General features: G+C 48.7%; 1 protein-coding gene across 10 annotated transcripts in view; it reads left to right on the top strand.

The window, feature by feature from the left end:
- Positions 1-2,080: 2,080 nt before the first annotated feature.
- The window catches only part of ERC2 (ELKS/RAB6-interacting/CAST family member 2), a 985,497-nt gene continuing 974,531 nt past the window's right edge, over positions 2,081-13,046 (top strand). For all 10 annotated transcript variants that reach the window (XR_007950813.1, XM_051979082.1, XM_051979112.1 and 7 more), the window contains exon 1: positions 2,081-2,327. The gene's annotated coding sequence lies outside the window, so the exon portion shown is untranslated. The remainder of the gene's footprint in view (positions 2,328-13,046) is intronic.

The raw sequence follows: 13,046 nt of genomic DNA, 5'->3' as shown, positions 1-13,046 counted from the left end.
AGGTGAAAACACTTGTGTGTGTGTGTGTGTGTGTGTATACCTGTGTTTTCATAATTAGAGATGGGATACAGATCAGATGGGCTTTGAAAACAATCTGAGAGAGTTGCCTGATACACTACAAAGAGATTAAGTGACTTGTCCTGGGTCACATAAATGGCAAGGACTTCAATGCAGGTCTCCATTCCAAGGGTCTCAATCCACACCTCTCTAGCTATTATTGTTAATATGCTAATTGATCAGTGATTATTCCACTCATATCCTACTGATGTCTTCAATAATTTTAGTCTCTTACCCTTTCTCCCATTCAAGTAAAGATTTATTCATTCAGTGTTTCTTTCAAAATCACTTCCACAATTTAATACTTCTGCAGTGATTCCTGGTGTTTTGGGAAAGGTGATAACAATTCATTAGACTGTAAACTCCTCGAGGAGGGCAGGGATTGTCTTTTGCCTCTTTTTGTAGCCCTGGTGGTTGGCACAATGCCCCACATTTAATCACTGCTTATTGAATGGACCTGACAAAAATCTCATTTTAAAAATTTGCTTCATTTTGTAACGTCCTTTACCCACATGAATTCTGCAGCAGTGCAACAAGAGACCAGATGTATCCGAGAACGTAGCACTACAATTATATTTTCACTTTACAGTTAAAGAAACTGAGGCTGCAGGTAACTTGCCCATGGTCACACTAGTAAAAATCAGTGGGGAGATTTGAATCCAAGTTTCTCCAGCTCCTGTGTTCCTCATCACTGTAATGCTTAAGTCACTTACATACATGTATATGTATCTCTGTTTATATCTATGCACATATACATGTATGTGTATGTTCCTTAGCATGCTAATACCGAGCCAGGGAAGTGGGGTGTGCTGGGATTTTCATTTCTCTTTCACACATCGGGCAATGGAGGCTCCGGAAGGTGACCTTCCAAGCCCCAAAGCTAGGAAGCCCCAGAGCTGGAACTTAGCAGCTCGGCCTCTCAGCCGTGACCATTATGCCCGGCTACCTGACTGTCTCTGTTTCCCTTTGTTGAGTGGGAACTATATTCAGGAAAAATAGTCCCAAAGCTCCAGCACATTCACCTGTTTCTCCAAGGAACCTCGTGTTCGTCCATTTTGCTGCTTCTCTCTTCTCTTTATCTGTTGATCCCTTGAGAAAATCGCGATCTAGGTCTGGTCATCTCCCCAAGTGAATTCCCTCGGATGGTGAGGAAGGGCGAGACCCCTGCCTGCGCCCCTCTGGGCTCCGTTTTTCCAGCTGCCAACTGGCTGGGACACCCTGGGCGCTCACTCCCCGCCCTCCACCCCTTCTCTAAAAGTCAGGGCGAAGCTGGTGGGAGCAGCCCCCCGCCCGCAAAGCCTCTGGCCCAGCTCTTGCACTCTGGGGACTTCCCGGGCTTTACCTCCAGGTCCTCCATCGCAGCAGGAAAGCCCGGGGCTGGATGCCGCCGTCGCCCTCTCCCTTTCTGCGGCAGCGCTCGGCCCCCTCACCCACAGGGCCCACTGAGGCAGCGTACGCCGTGGGAGCAGTAGTAAGAGCGGCCGATCCCGAGGGAGTCAGTGAATGAATGAATGACCGCCGGAGCTCCCTGGGGAGGCCGAGGGAGGAAGCTCGCGCTGGGCTGGCGCGGGGTGGGCGTGGGTGCGTGGGGCCCAGCTTCGGGGGTGCCGGGGAGTCCCGGGCCGAGGAGAGTGGGAGGGGAGGGGCTGGAGAGGAGTCCCCGCCCCTTCTCCGCCGCGAGGGATGGGGAGCTCTCTGCTGCCCCCCGCGGAGAGGCGCCCAGCACACAGGCGCGCGCACACACACACGCACACACACACGCGCGCACACACACGCACACACGCGCAGCACACCACACCACCCAGCTCCTCGGGAATGCTGGGAATGTTGAGTCAGGGGCTCGCCAGGCAGAGCCAAGGAGCGAGCGGCCGCGGGCAGAGGGGGCCGCGCTGGACAGACGGGCGGACGCACAGCTGGACGGCCCGCCCGACGGGCTGGCAGCCCCGCAGGCAGCGACGAGCCGAGACTGGCCCGCGCCCGCGCCCGCGCCGTGCCCCGCCCCGTCGCCGCGCCCCGCCCCACGGCTCCCCTGCCCGCCCGCCCACCCACCCGCGGCTCTGCAGCCGCCGCACGGCACGGGCGCTCCTGCCAGCCGAGCTCCGGCTACCTCGCGCTCCCCTGCCCAGCCCTAAGCCTTCCTTGCCCTACCCCGCGCTCCCCCAGGCTGCCCTCGCACCCCGATCCTTCCTCCCCGTGTCCGGGCAGCGGCCGGGCACCGCGATGCCCTCAGGACCCGCGCGGGACGCCCGACGCCGGCAATGATGGGGCAGGTGAGGAGCCCGGCCCTCCCGGCCCACTGGGGTAGGGGGCCCGCGGAGTGAAGTGGGGGGGGGGACCGGGCGGGCTCCCGAGGGACGCGCAGGTGTCGCTCCGGCTCCTGGCGGGGGGCACTGCAGTGCGTTTGCGGGCTGCCGGCCCGCCGGGTGGAGGAGAAGGCAGCTGGAAAGCCGGCCACGTTTGGGCGTGGGGGTGGGGGCGGGTGGCGGCTGGGCATTGATTTATGAAAGCGGCGGCCGGGGATTGGGACAAGTGCACACCTTCTTCTAGGCGGACTGCCCCTCCCTCCGTCCCTCCATTCCTCCTTTGCTTTCACCATCCTTCCTTTCTTCCCTCCATCCCTCTTTTCCTCTCTCCATCCCTTTCTTCCTTCTTCTTCCCATCTTTTCTCCCTCTGTCCCTCTTTTGCTTCCTCCATCTCTTCTTTGCTTTTTCCACCACTCCTTTTCCCTTTCTAGCCTTCCTTTTCCCCTTCCATCCTTCGTTTCCCCCCACCATCCATCCTTTTCTTCCTCCATCCTTCCTTCTCTCCTTCCATCCCTCCTTTATTCTTTCCATCCCTCCTTTCTCCTCTCTGTACCTTCTCTGTTCTCTCCATCAGTACCCGACCCTCCCTCTCTCCCTTCTCTCCCCTGCCTGCGGTGTCTCTCCCCCCCCCCCACCTCCAGGACAGCCCCTCACGCCGACTGCCTGCTCTCTCCATCCTTCTCTGCCTCCGGGCGTTTCCCCCTCCCTGCTTTTCCCCCTCCCCTCTCCTCCCCCTCCCCTTTTCCTTTTTCTCTCCGAGTCCGTCTCTGGCGTGGGCAGGGGGCTGGGGGACTAATCGAGGCAGCAGCACCAGTGGAGGCTTGGCCCCTGGATGCCTCGGACACGCTAGGAGCGCCCGTTAGGAAGGTCCGTGGGGCTGGGGCAGCACCTGCCAGCTAACCCCCCTCACCCCCGGGCTGGCCAAATGACCGATTTCCTGAAGGGGGTTGGGAGGGCTGGCTGGCGGGCTGGGACGGCCCGGGAACCTCTAGACTGGAGGGCCTGGTGGGCGCTTTGTTACCCAAGCCGAGGGATCCCGAGCGATGCTGAGTACGTTTTTTGAGGGGTATTTTGGCTCCTGGGGGATCATGCAGGGTCACTGAAGAGGAGGGGGGCCGGCAGGCTCCCAGCCAGCCCCTCCTGGGGAAATTGGCGCTGGAGGGTCGCTCTCCCCTTTGCCGCTGGCCGGGAGGGGATCGATTTTGGGGTGGCCACTAGCACAGCCCTTTGATGCCTGCCTGGCTTCTGCTCTCTGAGCCGCGGGCGAATGGACAGCTCCCCCGGTGACTGACAAGCGCACCTGCCACTGACGTGGGCCGGGAGAGGCCTCCTGGGGAGCCCCGAGTGGCCAATCCGGGCCGCCGAGAGGAGGGCCCCACCTACTTGTCACGGTCAGTTTCCTGGTTGGCTTTGGGAATCAGCGGTTGGACTTAACCATTGGTTTGCGCCAGCCCCGGGTCTCCCTCCTGCTCGCTCTGCGGGACCGAGAGCAGACGGGGAAATGCTCCCCTGCAGGCGTGCGCTGGGAGCCTGGCAGGGCTGGGCTGCTCTTCCCCTTCATTAAGCCTGCTGCTCGGGGATCCCTGGCCCGCAGGCTGCGAAACGACTTTAAAAGTGCCCTTTGGAAAGTGAACCGGCTGCGAGTGAAGGGCAGGGGCTGGGGGCAGCGCGCCGGACGGCTCTGCTCTGCCTTTGCAGGGGCCGTCCTTAGGGAGCGGAGAGCTCGAACAGGGTGTGGCCCTCTCCCCCCGCTGGGCTCTCCCCGCTGGCCTGGCGCTCAGGTCAGAGCGGTTGCTGGGAGGGCTCACTGAGTCAGGGCCAGCTGCTCCCCCTGATGCACAGGTGCGGAGTCCCCGGGGAAATCCGAGTAGGGGTCTGGGCCTGGGGGAAGCGTGGCTTTGAAGGGGTGTGCTTTTGGAAGCGTCTGCCCATCTCTGTTCTGTTTCGCGGGATGTCACGTTGGAGGGGGTGCCAGAGAAGCCTCTGAAACCGCCTCCAAATCAGATGGCCGTCTGGAGGGAAGGAGGGAAGTGCTACAGATGGCTGTCTCCTTTAGGAAAAGCAGCCATCTCCAGGCTAAGGGACTTCCCAGGGGCATCTTATAGCCAGCATTTATGAAGTGTCTATTCTGTGCTCAGCACTAGGGACTTCCCCTCAGGATCCATTATACCACCAAATACCTACTGTGTGCTCAGCGCTAGCTATAAGTGAACTGGTCCCGGCCTCCCGTCTTTGGTGGGTGTCAGAGACATCCTGTGCTGGGGAAGCTCTCCATCTCCCCAGCAGCATATTCTGCGTTTTTGGACAGTTCCCCCTTTAAGGAAACATTTCCTTCTTCCCCTCCCCCCTGTCACTGCCACCCATGGCTCCGAGCTCTGGAGAGGAGCTGAGCAAGAAGCGGATGCCAAGACAAGTCCCTTCCACATGACGGTTTTCCGAGTGCTGGAGACAGTTCTCTTGCCTCCCTTCCCTTCCAGTCTTATCTTCTCTAAGCTAAATCTGTCCCTTCGAGTGATTCTCATGGCAGAGAGTGGCTGAGCACCCTCTCGACCATGGTGACCCCCCTCTGAGTGTACTCTGGCCCATGGGTCTCTTTCTTAAAATGAGGCATCCCAACTGGCCTGGGAGTCCAGAGCTGGGACCAATGGGACAAGCAGCTCGCCCTTTCAACAATTTAAGAAGCACTAAGGCCAAACGAACAAGCCCCTGACCTCAAGGGACTTACATTTGAATGGTTGCAAGGGGAGGATGTGAGTTGCTGGAGACTGCCTTTATTTGGATCCCCAGTGCTTAAGACTGTGCTGGGCACACAGTAGGTCCTCCGTAAAAAATGCTTCTTGACTGACTGACTGCTTCTTTTCATGCTTCATAGGATTATGAGAGCTGCCATTGCCAAACTGCTCACTCTCATTGAGATTGCAGTTCACTACAAATCCTAGGTTTTTTTTTTTTTTTTTACACCAACTGTTGTCTGATGACAACTGACATTTACACAGCCTTTGACGGTTTACAAAGTACCTTCCTCTCAATAACTCTGTGAAGTTGGCAATGGGAATAATACTCCCATTATTCCCCTTTTACAAGTGAGGAACTTGAGACTCTGAGATTATGGGGATGTGTTCAGAGTCTCCCAATTAATAAGGGCCAGAGCTGGATGCCAGTACAAGTCTAGTCTATTTCTGTAATTCTGTGCTTATCTCATGCAGTTGATTTTTCCACCTAAATATAAATCTTTACATGTTTCCCTATTAACGTTTGTTCTATATTTATTAGATTTATTCCACTGATCTAGACTGCAAAGGTGTTGGAAGGTTTGGTATATTTTTCTGTAAGGAAGGTAAAGAGGTGAACAACTCATTCTTTCCCGAGTTCCCCTGAGATATTTAAAAATTAAGGGAGGTGTTACCTGCTCTACCCAAAGCAAGATGGAGGAATCGCTGTGGATCAGGCGGTTAGTTAGGGAGCATCCTGCTTGCTTACTCTGTGCTTCCTATTTATTGTAAGAATTTCTGTTACGGTGACGGCCAGGATGATATGCTGATCTAATATGATGAAAGAGGAAGGGTCTTTTTTTTTTCGGGAGGGGGGAGGTGGTTTGGAACTGTGAATTCTATGGTGCAAGGAATGGACAATTCTTGAATTAGACTGAGAAGTTAAGTTCCCTAGGGTCACATGACCAGTGGGTGTCAGAGGTAGCAGCTGGACCCAGGTCTTCCTGATTCTAAGATTCGACTCTCTGTCCTTCACAGGACCTCCTGTCTTGGAAATCCCATCGGAATCTTGGCTCTAGAAGGGAGCTTAGAGAACATTTAGTCCCATCTTGCCAAGCTTATTGAAATAGAAATTGAAGCTCTAAGAGGGAAAATGACTTTCTCAGTATAAAGGAGAAAGGCTGTTTGATAATGAATTCTATAGTGTTCTACATGGTGCTGGTGGAAAAGAATGGCCCAAGATGTCCACCTAGTCAGTGGCAAAGTAGAGAGGAGAACCTGCATCTCTTAAATTTCTGGCTAAGGACCATTTCCACTGATTTGAAGCAAGAGAAATCTTTTTAAAGATAATTTTTTTCTACATCCTTAGTGTCTGCTGCATAGGGAAGACTTGGGCTCTCCCAGGGAGCATCCGGGGAGAGGTGATAGCTATTTAATCATTGTCTTCCTCACCTTATCTCTGAACTAAGTCTTTTTTTTCAAAAGTCTCCTTTCTTTCAAGGCAAGAGCCTAAAGGGCTTGTATCAACAGCCTGAACAAGCCCCCGGATGTGGGGGCCTTGAAGGGGAAAAGGTTCAGTATATGGAACAGCATTCGAGAACTGGTCGGATCCCAGAGGAATTCCGGTCCGATTCACTCATGACGGCTAAGCCCTGGAGATGGAACAGACCTAGTAAAGATAAAACAGATTTAATAGGGATTCATGTAGATTTACATTTGGGTGGAAAAAATCAAGTACATGAGATATGGAAAAAGAATGAAGCAGTCCCCACTTGAAAGCATGGAACTGAGTCCTGGAGAAGAGAAATGACGATCAAGGTCATAAAGTTGACTCAGTCGTCCTAAGATTTCTCAGTCAATGACCAAGTTCAGCAGGCCTTCCCTGGAACTACTGTCTTCCAGAAAGTGCTAGAATTCAGTAAGCATTTCTCCAGAGTTTCTTAGGCCCTGTGCTAGCTCTGAGAATCAGAGATAGAAAATTTAAAAACAGCTCTTAGCTCCAAAGAATTTACATGCTATTAGACTGTTTTTTTGATTCTATAAGGAACACACAAGTACATATACATATATGTTTATCTACATACACACAGTCAACCCTTACCCACACAATGGGTCAGTTAGGCACAAGCTTAGAACTGGAAAGAATCTTACTAATAACTAAGTCAGACTGCCCCATTTTACAGATGAGAAGAATGAGTAATCATGGGCTTAAAGGGACTTGCCTAAGATCACACAAGTTGTCCAAGTCCAGTACTCTTTCCATAATGTCCCAATTAGTCATCCTTTGAAACTTCCTGGAATTGTCCATTTAGTGACATTTCTCATTTTTATGGGCAATGATAATTACTCACGGTTTCCTGTTGTCCAGGGAATGTGGGAAAGGCAATGGTGGGTGTGGGAATGAGGGAGGCAGCGTCTTGAGTACCGTCTACATCGGTCTTATTCGTAGCCCAAAGCCCAAACTCGGTGTCCTCCTGGGAGCCTCCCTTCATGTATCCAGTCATTTATCCAGATCTCATAGGATCCTTCCCATCTCTTGCTTCCATTCTTCTCTCATCTCCTCCCCATTCCTGTAGGACCGTCCTTATTCTGCCCCCATTATCTCACTGGTTTTCTTTTCTCAATTCTCTTCCATCTTCAGTCTAACCTCAGCTCTGGCAAAATGCGACTCCATTCTGTAACCTCTAGTGACTCCCTAAAAGTCCCTTTGACATTTCAAACTCTCCACAATGTGGCCCCTTCCAATTTCCTGGTCTCCTTCCACATTACTACCCTTCATACCCTCCAGAATCCAACCTTTCTGGTCTAATTGCTCCTCACATATGACCTCTATCTCTGATCTCTTTGCTTTTGCAGTAGCTGTGCCCCACGCCTTGCGTGTACCCCCTTTTGACCTCCACTGTAAGAATCCCTGGCTTCCTCCAAGACTCAAGTCAAATGACATTTTCTGCAGGAGAGCTTTTCTCTCTTCCCCCAATTCCCTGCCATCACTGTGTAGCCTTCTCTTTGAGAAGACTTCATGTCTACTTTGTATGTGGGTTCTTATGAACTTGTCTTCCATATTAGAATGTAAACTTCTTTTTGGTAATTTTTAAACTTGTTTTGCTGAGGCAATTGGGAGTTAAGTGACTTGCCCAGGGTCACCCAGCTAGGAAGTGTTGAGTGTTTGAGGTCAGATTTGAACTCAGGTCCTTCTGACTTCAGGGCTGGTGCTCTATCCACTACACCAAAAACCTTCCCCTGAATGTAAGCTTCTTAAGGGCAGGCAGAGTTTTTGCTTTTTCTTATATCCCCAGAGTTTAGCCTTGCAAATAGTAGGCACTTAATATATGCTCCTTGATTCATTGATTGAGAAGCCCTTGAGTGATTAAGACATGAGGGCTCCGTGAGGGTGACAGTTACCAAAAAGTAAAGGAAGCCTTTCTGAAAGATGTGCTTGGGTTCGCCTTCTCTTTATGCCATGGTAGGAGGGTGGCCAGGCTTACCTTGGAGTTTCATTGGGCGTGTACCTATTGTACGTGGAACCTAATTCAGAATGCTTCATGATTGAATACATCAATTTCGGTCTTATGGGTGAGTGGGTGTTGGAGGAATCTCCTGGGATCCTCAGGGGAGTCCACATCTGATGACACTTCCTGTTATCACCTGTGGATGGCAGCCAGCCTGTTCTGTGACTCTCATTTCTTCTTTATAGGAATATACTCAATCACTGGCGATTGATTGAATGAATGAACAAATGAGTGAATGTATGTGGTCAAGCACAGATATATAAATCAGGTCTCTTGGACTGATACACTGGAAAGAATCTTGGTTTTAAATCAGAGCTCTGGTTCAAATTCTGTCTCTGCTTCTGGATAATTACTTAATAATTACGTAAGGCAAGTTCCCTAATCTCTATAGGTCTCATTTTCCTCATCTGCAAAATGAGGGGGTTGGATCAGGTGCCCTTGAGGACCATTCCAGTTCTAGTTCTGGGATCTCTTTATCTCTCTAGGCCTTAGCTGATTCTTCTGTAACTTGATAATCAATCAAGATTTGTTAAGTCCTACTATGTGCCAGGCATTGTGCTAAATATCAAGAATACAAAGACAATAAAGAAATACAGTTCCTGCCCTCTTGGAGCTTACAATCTGATGGGGGAAGGAAAGCTGGAAAGGTGGTGGTGATAAGGTGGTTGAAGGTATGTCTTGGAAGGAACGTCAGAGGAATTGATTTTTGAGTTGAGAATTGAGGATGTTCTAAGTTGAGCTTTCTCCTTAAATGGGGGTTTTGGAGTTCATGACTTCACCTTTCAACCTGAGGGACAGAAGATGATGATGAGGTGGAATCCTGAGACTGATAGGATCACTTTAAAATAAGGAGGTTGGGTTGGATGGTCTTGGAAGTCCCTTCATTGGAGATCAATGTTTTCTATGATCTATTAAACTGCATCCACTATCCTGAAAGAAAACCTTAAAAAATCAGATTATAATAGATTTAGAACCAGAAGGAAAACTAGAAATTATTTCTGTAATGGGAAGAACAGTAGATTTGAGTCAGGGGATGTTTTTGAGCCCTTGCTCTGTCACAGATTGTCTTGGTGACATTGCAGAAGTCATATAAACTCACCATTCTGCACCAGAGTTTTATCATCTCTCAAAGGGGAAATTTATAATCCTATTCCCTAGCCCAATCCCATCATTTTACAAATGAAGACACTGAACCCCAGAGTTGTATATCATTCAGACACCAAGTCTGAGAGATCTATTGGACAGTAGAAAGAATGTGGGATTTGGAGCCAGAAAACCCTGTTTGAATTGAGCGGTCCCTTCACCTTTCTAGGTCTCAGTTTCCTCCTCTGTAGAGTGTGGGATTTGGACTAGATGGCCTCTGAAATTCCTTTGAGTTTTTCTGTGATCCTAATGGACAGAGAACCATAGTCTCTTGATGTGGTCTAGAGCAGGGCTTCTTAAACTTTTTTCCCTTGCCATCCCCTTTTTGCCCAATAAACGTGTGTGAGTGTGAGTGTGTGTGTGTGTGTGTGTGTGTGTGTGTGTGTGTAATCTCCTGGCATCCTCAGGGTATATAGGCATATAAAATTGGTATACAAATCAAACATTTACTGATGGTAAACTGAATGTGGGGAGATTCGAAAATTATGTTTTATTATCAGTAAATGTTTGATTTGTATACCGATTTTATATACCTATATACTTGTGCTCATGTATTGGGCAAAAAAGGGTCACAAATGGAAAAAGTTTAAGAAGCCCTGTCTAAACCATGCCATGTTTCATATTTAGAAAATGAATGCGATGATTTTTCCTGTGCTGCTTTTTAAGAAAGAAAGAAAAAAAAAAGCTCTGTGGCTTTGGACACTGTTGACTCTTTATTATTCCTAATATATTTTAAAATATTGGCTACCGTTTTCTTGGATTTGGATTGGATTCTACCAATTGGAACCAAGATCGGTCAAACACCAGGAAATTGCTGGCACCTTGAGAGCACTCAAGAAAATGAAAAAAATGAAGATGCCAGAACTTTCAAGAAGAAACAGGATGATTGGCTCACAATGTACTTTCTTTCCTGAAAATCGGCCCTGAAATATGCAGCGTTAGGCTGTGTTAAGAGACGCCAATTTTCCAGGATTAAGGAAGCAAGTGACTATCCTGTTGGACTGCCCACAGCTGTAGGATGACTTTGTTTTCTGACGGGAGATACCACTCGGAGAGACACAGGAAGGTATCTAAGGAAGGATGAACAAGATGGTGAAGGTCTTAGATTGGTTGAAAAAACTGGGGTTGTTGAGCTAAAGGAAAATATAAGAAGGTTGTGCTCAGAGTATTGCAATATTTGAAAGTCTGGCCCATAGAAGTGGGATTAAACTTGATCTGCTTGACCCTACAGGGCAGAGCTGGTTTTGATAGGTGGAAGGATATAGGATCAGATGTTGACTTGATTAAAGGAAAATCTTACCAAGAACAAGAACTGTCCAATAGTAGAAAGCATTGAGAAGAGTGAGCTTCCCATCACTGAAGATTTTCAGATGGAAATTAGATGACCTTTTGTTGGGGGGTTGGGGCCAGGTTAGTGGAGATCCTTGATTCCCGGGGTCCTTCTGATTCAGTTTCTGGGATTTTGTAAGAGAGTGGTGGATCTTTTGATCCTTGATTTAGCTATTTTTAAGACTCCTTAACCTTTCTCCGGGTCATTGGCCAAGTTTCAAGAAAAGACTTCTCAGTTAAAGGAAATATTAATTTTAACTAGAGACTAATGAAATGAATATGTGTTTTCCCCTTCTCCAAGTTCATAGGCCCCTTAAATCTTTTCTGTTTTTAAGAACCTTTGGTTTAGAAAAAGATCTTAATTCAAACAGAAGCAGCATGATATCACAGAGAACTGGTCTCCCAAGAAACCCAGGATTCAAGTCCCATCCCTGCTCCACCTTGGCTAGATGACCCTGAGCAAATTTTTAAGGCCATAAATTGCAGAGCAGATGTCGTATTGATAGAGGGGAATTTCCTCTCCAGGACTTTTGTATAATGCACCAAACCCAGAATTGGAAAGTAAAATTAAACCAGTCTAAAACCTGTGACACAGATTATTCGGCATTGCTTATGAGTCTCAGGGACCTCCTTGTTGTCTTAGATTCCAGCATGGTGTGGGGATGTTTCCTGCTCTTGGAACTCTGTACAGAATCACTTTTCTCCTCCTGTAGCTAGGAACACCCCCCCCCCCCCTCCATAATGCACTTCTGCCTCTCTCTCCTCCCTGAAGCTATTTCCCAGAAGTGATGAGTACAGAACCATGACCCAGTGGCTGCATGGCAACCTCTCCACCCAAATTTGAGGAAGCTCCTTGTTAGCCTGAAGGCATGAGAATCGGTGCCAGAAACAGACCCTCTTTAGGGATGGACTCTTATCTTAATGCAGGCCCAGAGAAGCATTCTAACTTCTCTCCTAGAGCGAGAATTGTAGAAAATTCAATTGTCTTAGCTGTGGATTTCAGCCTCCAACTATGCTCAGGCTTATCTTTTCCCTTTATGCTAAAGTGAGGTAGAAGAAGGCAGAGAAGCTCCTACTGGGAGTAGGGAGGGGAAGTCACTTTCAGCCTGGATCATTCATTGGGCCCCTTTGAAAAAGCTAACACATGTTGGGAATAGAAGAGCAGGAAGGGGATAGGTGGTACAATAGATGGAGCATTGGCCCTAAAGTCAGGAAGCCCCAAGTTCAAATTTAGCCCCAGATACTAAGTGACTTACTTAATCCCATTACTTCCAAAAAAAAAACTCTTCACAAAATACCAACAAATATATGTATTTTTCTTTTCCACTTTGCTTTCTTCTAGGAAGAAAAATGAAAAATCCTTGTGACAATGCATAGTCAAGCAAATTGCCATATCCAAAAGGGAAAAAAAAGCCTCATTTTGACCCCGAATCCATCACCTTCCAGCCAAGAGTCAATGTATTTCATTCTTTGGACTCTAATTGTGACTTGGGACTTCTTGATGATTGGAGCTGTCTAGTTTGAGGTGAAATGGCTTGGGAAGTAGGATTTATCGGAATCACTCTCATTGGTCTATCAATCAGCCAATAAGCATTAAGTAAAATAGCTACTATGAGTCAGTTGTGCCAAATGCTGCCTGTAAAGGCAAAAGTGAAAGAATCCCTGTCCTCAGGGAACTTACATTTTCTGGGGGAAACAACATGAACATATATATGTGTATGCAAAATTGATTTATCTCTTCCTCCCCTCTCCTTTCTTTTTTTCCTTCCTTCTTCCTTCCTTCCTTCCTTCCTTCCTTCCTTCCTTCCTTCCTTCCTTCCTTCCTTCCTTCCTTCCTTCCTTCCTTCCTTCCTTCCTTCCTTCTTTCCTTCCTTTCTTTCTCCCTCTCTCCCTTCCTTCTCTAAATGCCGAGTAATTTGGAGGAATGAGGGAGGCATTAGAAGCTGGGAAAGGATGAGAAAACTTTAATGTAGATAGTCCCCCTTGAATTTAG

This window comes from Antechinus flavipes, chromosome 1 (assembly GCF_016432865.1).
Source record: "Antechinus flavipes isolate AdamAnt ecotype Samford, QLD, Australia chromosome 1, AdamAnt_v2, whole genome shotgun sequence".
Taxonomy (NCBI): Eukaryota; Metazoa; Chordata; class Mammalia; order Dasyuromorphia; family Dasyuridae; genus Antechinus; species Antechinus flavipes.
The sequence above is the reverse complement of the archived record's forward strand: the minus strand, read 5'-3'. Positions and strand labels throughout refer to the sequence as shown.